This window comes from Lithobates pipiens, unplaced genomic scaffold, assembly GCF_037356315.1.
Source record: "Lithobates pipiens isolate NorthernLeopardFrog02 unplaced genomic scaffold, aLitPip1_a1.2 Scaffold_23, whole genome shotgun sequence".
In the NCBI taxonomy this organism is placed as follows: domain Eukaryota; kingdom Metazoa; phylum Chordata; class Amphibia; order Anura; family Ranidae; genus Lithobates; species Lithobates pipiens.
In genome coordinates this window covers 333,385,777-333,404,417 of record NW_027507785.1, presented here as the reverse complement: position 1 = coordinate 333,404,417, position 18,641 = coordinate 333,385,777, and the positions used below count along the sequence as shown (strand labels likewise).

The window sequence follows — 18,641 nt, the reverse complement described above, 5'->3', positions numbered from 1 at the left end:
GGTAATTCTCCCCAGGAGTGGTAAACCTTCTCTAGGTCATCTGAAAGAAAAAAAAAAAGAAAAAAAAAAAGTTTGTTTCTTTTTATAGTAGATATATTTAAATTTTACCTCCTTCACTGGCGCCAACGTACTTTGCTGGAATGGCAAAAATTTCACAAAAATTCCCATATTCTGCCAGCAGCAAAAACTCCTTCACCAATTCATGTTCATGAAAGATTCATATTTACTGAGGAAGTCCCATCCCACCGCCAATCCCAGAACGACACCAATCTCCCTTGGCTTGCTGGAGGATGGGCACACAGAGACCCCACCACGGCAAATTACACAAATGCCACAGTTGGAGGAAAGGGCAATGCATGTGTTCAGATTGTGGATAGTCTGGAGCGACCTTCCGTCATCTTCACCAGGATCTCCCATGCCGAGGCCCGATGTATCCGATGTATCCGATGTATCCCATGTATCCCATGTATCCCATGTATCCCATGTATCCCATGTATCCCATGTATCCCATGTATCCCATGTATCCCATGTATCCCATGTATCCCATGTATCCCATGTATCCCATGTATCCCATGTATCCAGGCCTCAGAAACAACTTCTTTATGTACCATCCTGAAAGTTAAAATTAAGGCTGGAGATGGTTTTAAATATAACAAAAAGATTAATCTGCTTTTGGTTGAGTTCACCTAAAAACCGATTGGGTTACCAATCTCAATATTCAGCCTCTTCTACAGAATGTCTTTTCCAGAGGTCAACACCGTCATGTGTGGACTGCTGTGCTTAGCGGAGGGTTAGGGACCCGGACAAAGTGCAAACACAGCAACCAATCAGAACTGGTCTCTCACTGGCCTGGCCATGCTAGAAGAACAGGTCAATATGGAGATGACCACCTGGACGCTGTAGACCCTGCTGGATGGGCAATCCTGAGGGACAGTCAGCCATACAGTTTACAATTTCCCAATCTGTTTCAATTATTGGCAGGCTCCATTGACCACTTGGTCTCCCCCCCCCCAATCACTCTTCTATTATTCCCCCAATTAGGGGGTCTCTGGAGTGTATTCATCTTTTCACTAAATTCTCATGAATGACTCTTCAATGGTCAAATGTTTCTCTGGTCACCTTATGTGTACGGACACCATGACCAACGGCTGCTGAGCACTCTCCAACCTCTGGCCTCGGTTCTAATTGGAGCAATGGAAACCCCCCCCCCCCCCATCTCAAGCCTAAAGACAAATCAACTCATTCCCGAGAGAGAAAATCCAAAGAAACCCCAATAAAGGTTCATGAACCCCCCTGAGTAATAAGCCATACCGGGGAACATCCATTGCCTGAATGCCACTGAAAATTGATTTTCTCTTCTACAGTTAATACAAATATATCGATTGAGAAGACTGGCCAGAAAATCCATCATAATGTATGTGGGCTGCAGACGGGAACGTCCCCTTCGGTGTGCTGCATCTTGTGCTAATGATGTTCCCCCAAAATCTCTATCCTGATTGCCGTGGCAAGAGATGTATTTATAAGCGCCGCGATGTAGGAGGACGCAGCGTACAGCTGCCCACAGACATGAGACGATTGCTCAGGAGACAATCGTATGTCAGGAATCCCCTGGTAACTGTCTGTATTATCTGCTGGTAGAGCAGCTGGGCAAACATGTATTGTGCTATATGCCAACCAAGAACCTCTGCGTTGTGTGTGGGTTGGGTATAGCAGTGTGCGGGTCGCTCATGGAGAATCTCAGGTGCCTCGCCATTCTCTGGGCTCCATTTATAAATATGCTCACAAGGCAGGGTCCAGGCGATTGCCTCCATCTACACAACAAACACCTTCAATGGTTGGAGGACACCTGAATGCCGGCCACTAAGGCTGGCTAATTCCCTGCAGGCGGTCAACCTGGGGAAGGAGAACAGGTGAGGAGGAGAGGAGAGCGAGGAGGGGACCCGCAGCATAGTCCGGCCTGGGTGAGTTTTCTGGATCCATCTCCAAGTGTTACCTACTGAAAGTAAACTGCCACACACCCCCGACCCACAATATGCACATCATTGATTCTGAGTTATACGATACCATCTACCAAATGCCAACTAAATACCCCAAACCAAATGCCCACTACAATCTATTGTACTCTATGTGCCCACTGCAATCCTAGTACACACACTACGCTCTACTGACTACCTACCCACCAACTACCCACTACAATACTCTGTACCAACTGCCCACTGCAATACCTAGTACACACTACCCTTTACTGACTACCTACCCACTACAATACTCTGTACCAACTGCCCACTGCAATACCTTGTACACACTACCCAGTGCAATACCCTCTACCAACTGCTCACTATAACACCCACCAACTGCCCAATACAATACCCACCTACCAACAGTACACAATACCCACTACCAACTGCCCAACACAATAACAACCCACCAACTACCCACTACAATACTCTCTACAGACTGCCCACTGCAATACCTTGTACACACTACCCAGTACAATACCCTCTATCAACTTCTCACTATAATACCCACCCACCAACTGCCCTCTACAGACTGTCTATTACAATACCCCAAACTAACTACCCACTATAATACCCACCTACCAACTTCCCACTATAATAGCCAGCCAGCTTCCCATTACAATACCCGAAACCAAACCACCCACTACAATACCCACCTTCCAACACACTACAAAACTCTTTGCCCACTACTCACATTACTACCCACTGCAATACCTTGTACACACTACAATATCCTCTACCAACTTCTCACTATAATACCCACCCAAAAACTGCCCAGTGCATTACCCTCTACTGACTAACTACCCACAACAATACCCTCTACAGATTGGACGATTACAATACCCCAAACCAATTACCTACCACAATACCCTCTACAGACTGCCCATTACAATACCCCAAACCAAATACCTACTACAATACCCACCTACACCAAACCACCTGCCCACTAAAATAAATTCTACCAACTCCCTATTACAATACCTACCTGCTGACTGCCCACTGCAATACCTTCTACCGACTTCCCATTACAATCCCCCTTACTATCTTCCAACTGCAATACCTTGTACATACTACTCACTACCAAACCGCCTAACAACTGTCCACTACAATACCCACCCACCATAATACCCTCCACTGACTGCTCACTACAATACTCCAAACTAAGTGTCCACTACAATACCCTCTACCAACTACAAAAACCCACCGCCAACCACCCACTGCAACACAGCATACCAACTGTTCAACTAGAACCCCTACCAACTGCTCACAATAATATTCTGTTCTAACTATCCAACACAATATGCACCTACTAAAGGCCCACTACTATAGCCTCTAGAAAATGCCCACTAAAATAACCCCTACCAATGGCCCATTACAATACAACCTGACAACTCTGCACTACAACCCCCTATACCAACTGTCCATTACAATACCCCCTATCAACTGCCCCCTACATACCCACCTCCCAACATCCCACCATTTGCAACTACCCACTAAAATACCCCCTACTAACCGCCTATCACATTTCCCAATACCAACTATCCACTACAATAACCACCTACCAACTGCCCACTAGAATACCCACCTACCACTTACTAACTACAATATCCACCAGTCACTTGCCCATTACAATCCTCCATACTAACTGCCCACTACAAGCACCCATACTAACCCCACTGCAATACCCTATAACAAATGCCTACTACAGTGCCAACCAAACTGCTCACTACAACCCCCCATGCCAGCTGCTCACTAAAATCCTCCATACCAACTGCCCACTCCAATACTCCTTACCAACCACCCACTCTCCTGTGCCAACTTCACACTGCAATACCCTGTACACACTACAATTTTCATCTACCAATTTCCCACTACAATACCCGATACTAGCTGCCTGATACAATACCCAATAATAACTAGGCTCTACAATGCCAGATACAAACTGCACATTACTATATTCTGTACCCACTTCCTCCTACAGAACCCCATAGCAGGCGTGATTATAAAACCAAAGCTAACTCTTCATGTTATGCTAAACAGCCAATTATTGTTCCACACATCACCCTCATCTTCAGCGCCACCAAATAAAACCAAGTAAAAGTAATTTACCGAGAACGACCATAAGAAACCTCATTATAAAATTGTACACAATGAGAAAAGGAGTTCCTGCTGAGTGCACCGAGTTCCTTGTACTACAGAAGAAGATGAAGAGGACTCTACTTTTTATTTATGGTGGAGGCACATTAAGCTGCCGAAGAGAGCCCAGTACTTCTTCCATAATTCCCTTATAAAGGGCCACAGCCAGACTCCTCTGTCTTCTGTGAGGATTGTGTACGACTGTGCATTACATCCAGATAAACCACCAAAGATTTGTCCTCAGCTGCACAACTGGCCAGCGCCAGCCGATCACAACAGGCCACTGGCCCAGCGCCGGCCGAGCGCAACAGGCCACTGGCCCAGCGCCGGCCGAGCGCAACAGGCCACTGGCCCAGCGCCGGCCGAGCGCAACAGGCCACTGGCCCAGCGCCGGCCGAGCGCAACAGGCCACTGGCCCAGCGCCGGCCGAGCGCAACAGGCCACTGGCCCAGCGTCGGCCGAGCGCAACAGGCAGCAATTTGCAAAAATCCGGAATATGGCTGCACACCTTAGTATCTTTATTGAAGCATTAAAATCGCATTACAGGTATGAGAGGAACATAAAAAGGTAACGCGTTTCGTGATAAAGCCAACCCTTACTCAAACCTCAGGCAACTGGCCAACTCTGACAGTGCACCACTGGCTAACGCCTACCGTACACAACAGCCAACTGACCAACACCACCCTTAATGTATGGGGGAGACTTCTGATCCCGTATGAACCTCTGTGTATATCATATTATATTCAAGTCTAGAGAAATCTTTGACTATTTCCGGTCCAGACTACAAGTGGTCACTTGTATGCAAAACTTTCTGCATCTAATGTCCCCCCCCACAGTCACACACTATTATTATAATATATTTATATAGCTCTGACATATACCACAGTGCTGTACAGAGACCACTGAGCCAGTCAGATTAGTCTCTTTGCCAGAGGAGCTTACAATCCAATGTCTCCTCCCCCACACTATTATTATACATTTATATAGCCCTGACATATACCACAGTGCAGTACAGAGATCACTGAGGCAGTCACATGCGTCTCTGTACCAAAGGATGGACGCACACGCCATGGATGGTCCAGCTAGAAGCCAGTCAGCCTATCAGCGATTTCCGTTGGTGGGAGGAATTGGAACTCATATGGAAAAATCTTTCACTTGGGAAGAATGAAGGAAAGCACCACAAACAAATCATTCCTCCACACTTCATATCACAGAGCAATAGGCAGCCTATGCCTTGTGACCTGCATGTAGAGCGCCATCCTTAGGTGGGGCGCTCTCCCTTTTTTTTTACCATTGATTGATACGTATTACACATTACTGGGTGTATAGAGGCACAGTAGGCATATTCTTAGCCTCTGTATTATGAAAAAGAGGCCTCGGCACTCCAGATGTTTGTTGAGCGGTTGAGCGGTGGGGATGCAATCTATCGTAACATCGTTCTTAGCCTGAAGCACAAGATACACAATACAGAGATGGTTCTACCATTAGAGAGCCAGCAGAGGATTTGGGTTGGAGAGTGACTTACCGCTAAAAAATAAAACTCTACTGATGCTCTTACTTGGTGTCTCCTAGGTGGCAATGGTAGGACAGGTGTATGAAGGTTTGCCTGACAGGGGGGTGCCATTATAATATTTAGTAGGGGGGGGGGGGGTGTGCCATATACCCAGCCAACACTGGTCAGCTCATCAATCAGTTTTACATGAGGACTAAAAATTCTAAACCAAGAGTGTCACAGGAACAGGAAGTCAGGGTAAATCTCCCCATAGCAGGCAAGCAGAGTTCTGACCCTTCTCAGAGGTGGCCGGACAGGAGAAGAGTTGTGTCTGGAGTTGGGCTCAGGCTTGCCATACTGGTGTCTTTGGCCTACATGCGTCCCTTATCTTTAACCAGTTGAATAATTTAATTTGAAGGAAGCCTCAGGCCATTCTGTAATTCATTAAAGAGGTTGTTCTGCAGCTTGTAAACAAAAAATTTAAAGTGACAGTATTTGTAGCTGCTGGCTTTAAAAAAAAAAAAAACCCCACACTACCTGTCCCAGAATCCAGTGATGTCCTCACCCAACCGGGCTTTTTGCCGGTCTTCCAGTGCAGGCGCCGGCATTCTAATCGTGGGCGACCAACTGTGACTCCTTCCGGCTTCCCGGCCAGCTGCCCACTGCGCAACCGCAATTGGTCCTGCAGTCTCCTGGGACCTGCGACATGTTCCAAGAGGCTGCAGGGTGGTTACCTGACCTGGAAGTTGGAGAGGATACCTGTCAAAATCAGGTAACCCCCCCCCCAAAAAAATAAAAATAAAAAAAAACACCCCAAATATTGGAGCGGTAAGTGGGTGAGATGTATTTCCCCTTTTGGGTGAAGTTTCACTTTAAGGTTTTATTGGATGTAGCATTGATACTACTGCTCCAAGGGGGCGGGTCCTTGACACCCTGGGTTCACAGGAAGTATGCTGTATAACGCTGAACATAATTCCTCCCCAAGAGGAGTGGGGGACATCCAGGGCTGGACTGGGACAGATATTTGGCCCTGGACTTCATCCAGACCGGCCCCCTTACGCCAGAGTATCCCATGAGCAGCCCCCTTACGCCAGAGTGTCCCATGAGCAGCCCCCTTACGCCAGAGTGTCCCATGAGCAGCCCCCTTACGCCAGAGTGTCCCATGAGCAGCCCCCTTACGCCAGAGTGTCCCATGAGCAGCCCCCTTACGCCAGAGTGTCCCATGAGCAGCCCCCTTACGCCAGAGTGTCCCATGAGCAGCCCCCTTACGCCAGAGTGTCCCATGAGCAGCCCCCTTACGCCAGAGTGTCCCATGAGCAGCCCCCTTACACCAGAGTGTCCCATGAGCAGCCCCCTTACACCAGAGTGTCCCATGAGCAGCCCCCTTACACCAGAGTGTCCCATGAGCAGCCCCCTTACACCAGAGTGTCCCATGAGCAGCCCCCTTACACCAGAGTGTCCCATGAGCAGCCCCCTTACACCAGAGTGTCCCATGAGCAGCCCCCTTACACCAGAGTGTCCCATGAGCAGCCCCCTTACACCAGAGTGTCCCATGAGCAGCCCCCTTACACCAGAGTGTCCCATGAGCAGCCCCCTTACACCAGAGTGTCCCATGAGCAGCCCCCTTACATCAGAGTGGCCCACTGAGCCATCGGCCCACCGGGAAACTCCCCGTCGTCCCAATGGCCAGTACATGCCTGGGGACATCGCCAGAGAGGAGGAGAGTTTTGCTGTTTTGGTTTTTTTCAGCAATTGTTATTCAAAACTGATATTGGGCATTTTAAGGTTTTTCTTTAAATGTAGCTTTTTGCAGGTGAGCAGCTTATAAAACATTAGAACAAAATGTTTGTAAATTACAACAAAATCTGTAACCAAATATTTATACATCATTTCCCAATAGATCAGATCCCAATGTGTGTGTTCAGTTTGTGTTGCTTATTGGAAAATGTAGCCTTTGGTAGACATCATTTGGCACTTACAAAGTCATCTGAATTTGGCAATCTCTCATGTGCTCAACATGACCGAGATAAATGGTGCTTTGTATTACCTAATAAAAATACCTAACAAAACTGGTAATACATGGAAACAGTCCAGACATGTCCAATCTCTTCTGAATAAAAATCACATCATAAACCTCCCCCCTGGGCTACATCCTACTCCGATTACATTTCATTCCTAGATTATATCATACCTGTAGATGACATGTTTCATGTACACTACACCTTACCGCAGACCACCATCTACTCAGACTACACCTTACCTGCAGACCACCATCTACCCATAGACTACACCTTACCTGCAGACCACAATCTACCCATAGACTACACCTTACCGCAGACCACCATCTACCCATAGACTACACCTTACCGCAGACCACCATCTACCCATAGACTACACCTTACCTGCAGACCACAATCTACCCATAGACTACACCTTACCGCAGACCACCATCTACCCATAGACTACACCTTACCGCAGACCACCATCTACCCATAGACTACACCTTACCGCAGACCACCATCTACCCATAGACTACACCTTACCGCAGACCACCATCTACCCATAGACTACACCTTACCGCAGACCACCATCTACCCATAGACTACACCTTACCGCAGACCTCCATCTACCCATAGACTACACCTTACCGCAGACCACCATCTACCCATAGACTACACCTTACCGCAGACCACCATCTACCCATACACTACACCTTACCTGCAGACCACCATCTACCCATAGACTACACCTTACCGCAGACCACCATCTACCCATAGACTACACCTTACCGCAGAACACCATCTACCCATAGACTACACCACCTTACCTGCAGACCACGATCTACCCATAGACTACACCTTACCGCAGACCACCATCTACCCATAGACTACACCTTACCTGCAGACCACCATCTACCCATACACTACACCTTACCGCAGACCTCCATCTACCCATAGACTACACCTTACCGCAGACCACCATCTACCCATAGACTACACCTTACCGCAGACCACCATCTACCCATAGACTACACCTTACCTGCAGACCACCATCTACCCATAGACTACACCTTACCGCAGACCACCATCTACCCATAGACTACACCTTACCGCAGAACACCATCTACCCATAGACTACACCACCTTACCTGCAGACCACGATCTACCCATAGACTACACCTTACCGCAGACCACCATCTACCCATAGACTACACCTTACCTGCAGACCACCATCTACCCATAGACTACACCTTACCGCAGACCACCATCTACCCATAGACTACACCTTACCTGCAGACCACCATCTACCCATAGACTACACCTTACCGCAGACCACCATCTACCCATAGACTACACCACCTTACCTGCAGACCACCATCTACCCATAGACTACACCTTAACGCAGACCACCATCTACCCATAGACTACACCTTACCTGCAGACCACAATCTACCCATAGACTACACCTTACCTGCAGACCATGATCTACCCATAGACTACACCTTACCAGCAGACCACAATCTACCCATAGACTACACCTTACCGGCAGACCACAATCTACCCATAGACTACACCACCTTACCTGCAGACCACCATCCACCCATAGACTACACCTTACCTGCAGACCACGATCTACCCATAGACTACACCTTACCGCAGACCTCCATCTACCCATAGACTACACCTTACCGCAGACCACCATCTACCCATAGACTACACCTTACCGCAGACCTCCATCTACCCATAGACTACACCTTACCGCAGACCACCATCTACCCATAGACTACACCTTACCGCAGACCTCCATCTACCCATAGACTACACCTTACCGCAGACCACCATCTACCCATAGACTACACCTTACCGCAGACCACCATCTACCCATAGACTACACCTTACCGCAGACCACCATCTACCCATAGACTACACCTTACCGCAGACCACCATCTACCCATAGACTACACCTTACCGCAGACCACCATCTACCCATAGACTACACCTTACCGCAGACCACCATCTACCCATAGACTACACCTTACCGCAGACCACCATCTACCCATAGACTACACCTTACCGCAGACCGCCATCTACCCATAGACTACACCTTACCTGCAGACCACAATCTACCCATAGACTACACCACCTTACCTGCAGACCACCATCTACCCATGGACTACACCTTACCTGCAGATCACCATCCACCCATAGACTACACCTTACCTGCAGACCACGATCTACCCATAGACTACACCTTACCTGCAGACCACGATCTACCCATAGACTACACCTTACCTGCAGACCACGATCTACTCATAGACTACACCTTACCGCAACCACCATCTACCCATAGACTACACCTTACCGCAGACCACCATCTACCTATAAACTACACCTTACCTGCAGACCACCATCTACCCATAGACTACACCTTACCTGCAGACCACCATCTACCCATAGACTACACCTTACCTGCAGACCACCATCTACCCATAGACTACAGCTTACCGCAGACCACCATCTACCTATAGACTACACCTTACCTGCAGACCACCATCTACCCATAGACTACACCTTACCTGCAGACCACCATCTACCCATAGACTACAGCTTACCTGCAGACCACCATCTACCCATAGACTACACCTTACCGCAGACCACCATCTACCCATAGACTACACCTTACCTGCAGACCACCATCTACCCATAGACTACACCTTACCTGCAGACCACCATCTACCCATAGACTACACCTTACCTGCAGACCACCATCTACCCATAGACTACACCTTACCTGCAGACCACCATCTACCCATAGACTACACCTTACCTGCAGACCACCATCTACCCATAGACTACACCAGAGGTCTCAAACTGGTGGCCCTCCAGCTGTTGCAAAACTACAAGTCCCATCATGCCTCTGCCTGTGGGAGTCATGCTTGTAAGTGTCAGCCTTGCAATGCCTCATGGGACTTGTAGTTTAGCAACAGCTGGAGGGCCGCCAGTGTGAGACCCCTGGACTACACCTTACCTGCAGACCACGATCCACCCATAGACTACACCTTACCTGCAGACTATGATCTACCCATAGACTACACCTTACCTGCAGACTATGATCTACCCATAGACTACACCTTACCTGCAGACTAAAAGTTACCCATAGACTACACCGTACCAGTAGACAACAAGTTACTCATAGACTATACCTTACCTACAGGCTACACCTTACCTTAAAACTAAAGTAAATACACTTGTTACCCATACAGTATTCCTTAACTGTAGACCACATCTTACCCATACACTATACATGCAGACTACACATTATCTGTAAATGACACCTTACCCACACATCATGCCTTATCTGCAGACTACACCTTACCCATAGACTTCATCTTATCCATGCATAAACTAAATCTTACCTGTAGATTACACCTTTCCCATAGAATATGCCCTACCCACATAATACACCTCACCTGTAGACAACACATTACCTATAGATTACACCTTACCAGACTACACCTTACCCATAGACAACAGCTTATACGTAGACTACACCCGACCCTTAGACTGCGCCTTATACATAGACTACTCTTCACCCGTGGACTCCCTTTTACCTGTAGACTACGATTTACCCATGGACTGCACCTTAACTGTAAACTACACCCTACCTGTAGGCTACAAGTTACCCATGGACTACACCTTTCCTGTTTACTACAAGTTAACCATCGACCATAGGCGTGCCAGGTGTGCCTGAGCATACTCTAATCACCCCATGCACTAGTGCCATCCAGTGTACATAAGTGTGTGGGACAAATAGGACCCAAGGGAAGGGGGAGCCGCTGTGCCCTGTCACGCACTACACACCCAGTGTAATCCATATCTGTCAGTAATCCGTGTCACTCCTACCCCCCTCACCCCCTTTACCTTCTTCCCTCTCTCTCACTGACCAATTCTGCCATAAGATGTAAAATGTATTAAACATAAAAAAAAAAAAAAAGAAAGAGAGAGTGTGTAAAAAAAAAAAAAATAAAAAAAATAAAAAAAAATGTATATATATATTATACACACGTATGTGTTTAAGTTGTGGGGTGCACACCCTAATGCACTATGCTTTACTTACAGACCACATCTCACTCACACACACCTTACCCATAGTGACAGACTATACCTGTATTGTAGACTACACCTTAAATCACAGACTATGCCTTATCTGTAGGCTACACCTTACCTAAAAGCTACACCTTACTTACAAACTAACCTTACCCATGGACATAATTTTATCCATAGACTTCACACTACCCACAGAATATGCCTAACCCATATACTACAACTCACTGTAGGGTACACATTACCCATAGATTACACCCTACGTACAGAATAAACCTTACCCATAGACTACACCTTACCCATAGACTACACCTTATACGTAGACTACACCTTATACGTAGACTACACCTTATACGTAGACTACACCTTATACGTAGACTACACCTTATACGTAGACTACACCTTATACGTAGACTACACCTTATACGTAGACTACACCTTATACGTAGACTACCCTTCTCCAGTAGACTACACCATACCCATAGACACTATACCTCTAGACTGCACCTTATCTGTAAATTACACCTTATCTACAAACTACAACCCATAGACTTCATCTTATCCATAGACCACACCTTACCTGTGAGTACACTCTACCTGTAGTCTACACCTTATTGAGAGACTACACATTATCCGTAGTTTACACCCTACCTACATTATAAACCTTCTCTATAGACTACACCTCACCCATAAATGACAGCTTATACATAGACTTAGACTATGCTTTAAAGTTCGACTATGCCTTACTTGTAATCTACACCTTACCCATAGAATTCACTTTACCAGTAGACTACCAATCTCCAGTAGACTATACTTTATCTAGTAACAACCACTTAACCTTAGTCTACACCTTACCGATAAACTACCATTCTCAAGTAGACTATACTTTACCCATCCACAACCCCTTAACCATAGACTACCCCTTTCCAGTAGACTGCACCTTACCCATAGACTATGCCTTCATATACTCAGACTTCATCAAGCCTACAGAAATGTTCTGACATGTCAGCCATGCCATAGGGGGTATTAACCCTACATTATACAGCCTCTGATACCACAAAGCCCCCTCCATCTATGGGGTGCTTAGGGGGAATTTCCTACTATCTTAAATTTACCAGCAGTCTATAATTCATAACAAGCTCCTTTTCAGTTACTGATCTTCATTGACAAGAGCAGACCTGTCCCTGGGATCCCCCCCCCCCCCAGCTGCCCCAATATCAGAGCCCCCTCCGCTCCCTCCCTGCGCTGTATTCAGCCACTTCTGCAGCTCACAATCCCTCCAGACAAGCTGATTGCAGTGCAGAGACAATCCACATCCCTGCATTGTATTGTGGCCCCAGTACTGGTCCCCCTGACTAGGCCTCTTCTCTGGCCAGGCGCCAGTCTGAAGGCTGCTGGGCCTCGCTGGCCTCTCCATGAAGACACAGAGGAGATCGCAGCTGAAGAGCAGCTTTTTTGCAGCGTGATAAACACAATTAGAGGCAGTCGGGAGATAATGATAATGCATTGTCAACTTTTATGCAGCACAGAAATGAAACGCAGCCAGCGATTTATGGGGGGGGGGGGGGGTGACACAAGGCTCTTTGTTTATGTGGATGCAATGTAAACAGCATATTTCCTCTCTGTGTGATTTAAAAACAGCGTACCCCCCCCCACAGAAGATATAGAGAACCTCACACATGGATCACAATATATATATATATATATATATATATATATATATATATATATATATATATATATATATATATATATATACACATACACACACACAATGTATAGAGAGGGGATATATGTGGATACAATGTATAAAGAAGGGGATATATGGGGTTACAATGTATAGAGAAGGAGATATATGTGGATACAATATATGTGGATACAATGTATAGAGAGGGGATATATGTGGATACAATGTATAAAGAAGAGGATATATGGGGTTACAATGTATAGAGAGGGCATATATGTGGATACAATGTATAGAGAGGGGATATATGGGGTTACAATGTATAGAGAAGGAGGTATATGTGGATACAATATATGTGGATACAATGTATAGAGAGGGGATATATGTGGATACAATGTATAAAGAAGGAATATATGTGGATACAATGTATAGAGAAGGAGATATATGTGGATACAATATATGTGGATACAATGTATAAAGAGGGGATATATGTGGATACAATGTATAGAGAGGGAATATATGTGGATACAATGTATAGAGAGGGAATATATGTGGATACAATGTATAGAGAAGGAATATATGTGGATACAATGTATAGAGAAGGAGATATATGTGGATACAATATATGTGGATACAATGTATAAAGAGGGGATATATGTGGATACAATGTATAGAGAGAGAATATATGTGGATACAATGTATAGAGAGAGAATATATGTGGATACAATGTATAGAGAGAGAATATATGTGGATACAATGTATAGAGAAGGAGATATATGTGGATACAATATATGTGGATACAATGTATAAAGAGGGGATATATGTGGATACAATGTATAAAGAGGGGATATATGTGGATACAATGTATAGAGAGAGAATATATGTGGAAACAATGTATAGAGAGAGAATATATGTGGATACAATGTATAGAGAGGGAATATATGTGGATACAATATATAAAGGAGGTGATATATGTGGATACAATGTATAGAGAAGGAGATATATGTGGATACAATATATGTGGATACAATCTATAGAGAGGGCATATATGTGGATACAATGTATAGAGAGGGGATATATGGGGTTACAATGTATAGAGAAGGAGATATATGTGGATACAATATATGTGGATACAATGTATAGAGAGGGGATATATGTGGATACAATGTATAAAGAAGAGGATATATGGGGTTACAATGTATAGAGAGGGCATATATGTGGATACAATGTATAGAGAGGGGATATATGGGGTTACAATGTATAGAGAAGGAGGTATATGTGGATACAATATATGTGGATACAATGTATAGAGAGGGGATATATGTGGATACAATGTATAAAGAAGAGGATATATGGGGTTACAATGTATAGAGAGGGCATATATGTGGATACAATGTATAGAGAGGGGATATATGGGGTTACAATGTATAGAGAAGGAGGTATATGTGGATACAATATATGTGGATACAATGTATAGAGAGGGGATATATGTGGATACAATGTATAAAGAAGAGGATATATGGGGTTACAATGTATAGAGAGAGAATATATGTGGATACAATGTATAGAGAGGGAATATATGTGGATACAATGTATAGAGAAGGAATATATGTGGATACAATGTATAGAGAAGGAGATATATGTGGATACAATATATGTGGATACAATGTATAAAGAGGGGATATATGTGGATACAATGTATAGAGAGAGAATATATGTGGATACAATGTATAGAGAGAGAATATATGTGGATACAATGTATAGAGAAGGAGATATATGTGGATACAATATATGTGGATACAATGTATAAAGAGGGGATATATGTGGATACAATGTATAGAGAGAGAATATATGTGGAAACAATGTATAGAGAGAGAATATATGTGGATACAATGTATAGAGAGGGAATATATGTGGATACAATATATAAAGGAGGTGATATATGTGGATACAATGTATAGAGAAGGAGATATATGTGGATACAATATATGTGGATACAATCTATAGAGAGGGGATATATGTGGATACAATGTATAGAGAGGGGATATATGTGGATACAATGTATAGAGAAGGAGATATATGTGGATACAATATATGTGGATACAATGTATAGAGAGGGGATATATGTGGATACAATGTATAGAGAGGGGATATATGTGGATACAATCAATAAAGAGGATGCAAACTGAATATAAAGAATAGAGAGGGTGTGTATATATATATATATATAAGAAATGGGATATAATTGCATATAATGTATATAGAGAGGTATATCTGTGGATACAGTATATGGAGATGGGACATACTGTGGATCTATAGATACAAAGATAATGAAGAATCTAACATATAGAGAGGGGATATATTTCTGTATACAATGTATACAGAGGGGATACAATGTATACAGAGGGGATATATATGTAGCTCTCTATCTGTATACAATGTATAGGGAGGGTATTTATGTGAATATAATGTATATAGATGGGACATATGTTTATCCAATATATTAGCGGGGATATACTATATGAATATGCAAAGTTTATAGCGGGGATATGTGTGTAAACAATGTATAGAGGGGGGGGGCTATGTAGATACATTATATGAGGGGAGCACTCTCTATACAATGTATTGGAGGGGGGGGGGGTCTCTATACAATGTATTGGGGGGGGGGGGCTCTCTATACAATGTATTGGCGGAGGATCTCTATACAATGTATTTGGGGGGGGGGGGGTCTCTATACAATGTATTGGAGGGGGAGGATCTCTATACAATGTATTGGGGGGGGAGGATCTCTATACAATGTATTGGGGGGGGGAGGATCTCTATACAATGTATTGGAGGGGGGGAATCTCTATACAATGTATTGGAGGGGGGGGGGGAATCTCTATACAATGTATTGGAGGGGGGGGGGAATCTCTATACAATGTATTGGAGGGGGGGGGGGGTCTCTATACAATGTATTGGGGGGGGGCTCTCTATACAATGTATTGGCGGAGGATCTCTATACAATGTATTTGGGGGGGGGGGGGGTCTCTATACAATGTATTGGAGGGGGAGGATCTCTATACAATGTATTGGGGGGGGAGGATCTCTATACAATGTATTGGGGGGGGGAGGATCTCTATACAATGTATTGGGGGGGGGGAGGATCTCTATACAATGTATTGGAGGGGGGGAATCTCTATACAATGTATTGGAGGGGGGGGGGGGAATCTCTATACAATGTATTGGAGGGGGGGGGGAATCTCTATACAATGTATTGGAGGGGGGGGGGAATCTCTATACAATGTATTGGAGGGGGGGGGGAATCTCTATACAATGTATTGGAGGGGGGGAATCTCTATACAATGTATGGGGGGGGGGCTTTCTATACAATGTATTGGAGGGGGGTCTCTATACAATGTATTGGAGGGGGGGGGGTATCTATACAATGTATTGGAGGGGGGGGGGTATCTATACAATGTATTGGAGGGGGGGGGGGGTATCTATACAATGTATTGGAGGGGGGGGGGTATCTATACAATGTATTGGAGGGGGGGGTATCTATACAATGTATTGGAGGGGGGGGGTATCTATACAATGTATTGGAGGGGGGGGGGTATCTATACAATGTATTGGAGGGGGGGGGTATCTATACAATGTATTGGAGGGGGGGGGTATCTATACAATGTATTGGAGGGGGGGGGTATCTCTACAATGTATTGGAGGGGGGGGGTCTCTATACAATGTATTGGAGGGGGGGGGGTCTCTATACAATGTATTGGAGGAGGGGGGGTCTCTATACAATGTATTGGAGGGGGGGGGTCTCTATACAATGTATTGGAGGGGGGGGGTCTCTATACAATGTATTGGAGGGGGGGGGGGTCTCTATACAATGTATTGGAGGGGGGGGTCTCTATACAATGTATTGGAGGGGGGGGGTCTCTATACAATGTATTGGAGGGGGGGTCTCTATACAATGTATTGGAGGGGGGGGGGGTCTCTATACAATGTATTGGAGGAGGGGATCTCTATACAATGTATTGGAGGGGGGGGTCTCTATACAATGTATTGGAGGGGGGGGTCTCTATACAATGTATTGGAGGGGGGGGTCTCTATACAATGTATTGGAGGGGGGGGTCTCTATACAATGTATTGGAGGGGGGGGTCTCTATACAATGTATTGGAGGGGGGGTCTCTATACAATGTATTGGAGGGGGGGGGGATCTCTATACAATGTATTGGAGGGGGGGGGGGTCTCTATACAATGTATTGGAGGAGGGGATCTCTATACAATGTATTGGAGGGGGGGGTCTCTATACAATGTATTGGAGGGGGGGGTCTCTATACAATGTATTGGAGGGGGGGGGGGGGTCTCTATACAATGTATTGGAGGGGGGGTCTCTATACAATGTATTGGAGGGGGGGTCTCTATACAATGTATTGGAGGGGGGGGGGATCTCTATACAATGTATTGGGGGGGGGGGGGGGATCTCTATACAATGTATTGGGGGGGGGGGGGGGGATCTATCGGCAGCAGATAGCACAATGCCCGGAGGCCGGGGCTCGGGTGGTGTCGGGCGGAGGGAGATGAGGATGCGGGTGTTCGGACTCACCCCGGGTGTCAGCTGCTGCTGCTGCTTCTCCTCCTGGAAGCCCGGAGCCCGGCCAGCTCAGCTCTTCTCCCCCGGGCCGGGCTCATCGTCTCCCGGCCCCGCCCCCGGCGGGTGGACGCTGCACTGTGGGGTGTACACCCGACACACAGCCCCAATCCGCCCGAACCCCCCGATATTCCAACCAGACACTACGGAGAGCCGGAGCGATCATAGAGGAGGAGCAGGAGGACCCATCCCCCTCCTCTCCCCCCATCCTCCTCTCCCCTCCTCATCATTGGATTACAGACAGCACCCCCATCATCCACTACTACCACCACCCCCATCATCACCCCCCCCTCCCCATCATTGGATTACAGACAGCACCCCCATCATCCACTACTACCACCACCCCCATCATCACCCACCGCTCCCTATCATTGGATTACAGACAGCACCCCCATCATCCACTACTACCACCACCCCCATCATCACCCGCCCCTCCCCATCATTGGATTACAGACAGCACCCCCATCATCCACTACTACCACCACCCCCATCATCACCCGCCCCTCCCCATCATTGGATTACAGACAGCACCCCCATCATCCACTACTACCACCACCCCCATCATCACCC

The 18,641-nt window shown here is 46.0% G+C and overlaps 1 protein-coding gene across 2 annotated transcripts in view; it reads right to left on the bottom strand.

The window, feature by feature from the left end:
- B4GALT2 (beta-1,4-galactosyltransferase 2) overlaps nt 1-18,243 on the bottom strand; it is a 137,554-nt gene extending 119,311 nt beyond the window's left edge. For both annotated transcript variants that reach the window (XM_077450743.1, XM_077450744.1), the window contains exon 1: nt 18,027-18,243. The gene's annotated coding sequence lies outside the window, so the exon portion shown is untranslated. The remainder of the gene's footprint in view (nt 1-18,026) is intronic.
- Nucleotides 18,244-18,641: the final 398 nt, after the last annotated feature.